The following is a 2,465-nucleotide window of genomic DNA, read 5'->3' on the forward strand; positions in this document are numbered from 1 at the left end:
TATTATTATATATATTATTATTTATTATTATTATTATTATCATTATATATTATTATTATTTATTATATTTTATTATTATATAGTACCATAGATATTTATTAGCTCTTGATAGTATCAGTAGTGAATAATAGAACAATTGTTGTTTGTATTTATGATCTATTATTCACTCCGGATACTATCCAGAGCAAGGCCTATAGATAAACCTATATATCTATCTATATATATCTATCTATCTATATCTATCTATAGGCCTGTTTATCTATAGGCCTTGATCCAGAGTAGTACAGAGCACAGTCACATAGTAGTGGAGTACAAGCCTCTATCAAAACCCTCACCGCAGCCCCTGTGTGAATGAGACGAGGCTAGGCAACTAACGGTAACCAATCAATGTCTTCACTCATTAGCGAATGATAATCGTCAAGGTTGCGATCGAATGGTTCGTTATTCCTGCACTCTTGCTCGGTGTGGGCAACGCAAGAATGGCAGCACCTGTTCTCACCTGTTGTTAGTAAACCCGATTCTCACGCAAAAGCACGTTCAACAGTTAGCCGATATACGGGGAAACTCAGACTACAAGCGCAAGGTGTAGTGAGTGAGTGAGTGTTTTAGTGTGAGTGCAGGTGAGGGTACCTGCGTAGTGAGCATGGCTGTCATGTGTAGCAAATCAGGGGCCAGTTGTCAGAAACAAAATTAATTAGTCTAAAATAATAATTAGTCTTAGCATTAACATTAGTCGTAAGTGCTATCTTAGCATTAACATTAGCATTAACTTTACGATGTTTCTGACAACGGCCGCCAGAGCGTGAGGGAGAGGTTAGTAGTGGTACAGTGAGAGGAAAAAGGAGAGAGAGGCGATAGGTAAAGGAAAGAGGGGGAAGGGGAGAGGGACAGTGAGAGGAAAAAGGAGAGAGAGGAGAAAGGAAAAGGAAAGAGGAGGAAGGGGGAGAGGGACTGTGAGAGGGAAAAGGAGAGAGAGAGCGAGAGGGGAAGAGGGAGAGGGACAGTGTGAGGAAGAACGATAGGTAAGGCAGAGAGAAAAGAAAAGCGAAGGGAAAGTAGGAACGTGAGTGGGAGAGCGAGGCGAAAATGTAAAAGGAGAGCGAGCGGGAGATCGAGAGAGAGGGGGCGAAACAAAATTCGAGAATAACTAGTAGAGAAGCAGGTAAGGGAAAAATGAAGAGTGTTACAATAAGCTCAACATAACTTCATACAATTAAGATGTACTGATTATGTACCAATGCTATGGCTGCAGGTTTATTAACCTACAATACTCCACGAGGGCAGGCAATTACAGCACTGATGGATCATAGCAATTTGGAAGTATCAATGACGCAGACACCATCCTATCTAATTAATTAGGTGCGGATAATCACCTGGACAGCTTCATTAGGGCTTCATTCGTCTTCAATAGAAGCCGGGTGTCACTGTACGGATTAGAGAACGGTAAGATTTCGGGGAATAGATGAATAGAGAAGGAGACATTGTTAGAGAAGGAAACCATGTTAGAGAAGGGAATTATCTGAAGGAAGTAGATGAATAGAGAGGAAGACATGTTAGATGAGGAAACAGTGTTAGAGAAGGGAATTATGTGAAGGGAGTAGATGAATAGGGAGTGGTATTAAGGAATGAATCATTTGGTGTTAGTGCAGGGAACGGCGGTAGTAAAGGTAGTGGGGTTCAGACGCTGCCTGAGTCCCAGCGAAATGCGAAATTAGTATGAAACCTTCGCTCTCATTTCCCTAGCTTTCTACAACGTACGGCATAATGTACGAGCACACAGACTGAGCAAGAGACTGTGCAAGACAGCGCACAGACTGTGAGCAATTCGCTTTACCAGTGCAGTTATTATCAGCAGCAGGAGCAGCAGCAGCAGCAGCAGCACGTTATGTGTGTATATCAGGAGTAGATAATAGGGAATCCTATCCCTATTATCCCTCCCTATTATCTACTCCTGATGTATATCGATTTATACCGTGTACATACACAATATCAAGAGCGTCTTAAGAAGATTCTTAATACGCTCTTGACTATATATATATATATGCGCTATAAATCGACACCCACAGCGTATGTGCTATATATATATATACACACACACACATATGTATATATATATATATTCATATGTGCAATGATGTAATCTTGCTATCATAAATATAGAAGATTGGCACATGCATGTGGTCTTCACCTACGCTGACATGTACGCGTGTAGTCGTGTACGTACATGGATAACCACCCACACACACACGCACACACACGCACACACCCACACCCACACCCACACGCACACGCACACACACACACACACGCACACGCACACGCACACGCACACGCACACGCACACGAGACGAGAGAGAGAAGGTGTGCAGAGAGCGACAGAGTAGAGAGAGAGAAAGAGAGAGAGACGAGACGGAAGACGAGAGAGATCGGACAGAAAGAGAATGAGAGGAAGAGAGAAGAGAGAA

At 42.4% G+C, this 2,465-nt stretch overlaps 1 protein-coding gene across 1 annotated transcript in view; it reads right to left on the bottom strand.

Moving 5' to 3' along the window:
* Window positions 1-2,465, bottom strand: part of LOC106815047 (adenylate kinase isoenzyme 1-like) — a 14,974-nt gene that overhangs the window by 11,721 nt on the left and 788 nt on the right. The gene's annotated exons all lie outside the window — the stretch shown is intronic.

This window comes from Priapulus caudatus, unplaced genomic scaffold, assembly GCF_000485595.1.
Source record: "Priapulus caudatus unplaced genomic scaffold, Priapulus_caudatus-5.0.1 Scaffold1029, whole genome shotgun sequence".
NCBI lineage: Eukaryota > Metazoa > Priapulida > Priapulimorpha > Priapulimorphida > Priapulidae > Priapulus > Priapulus caudatus.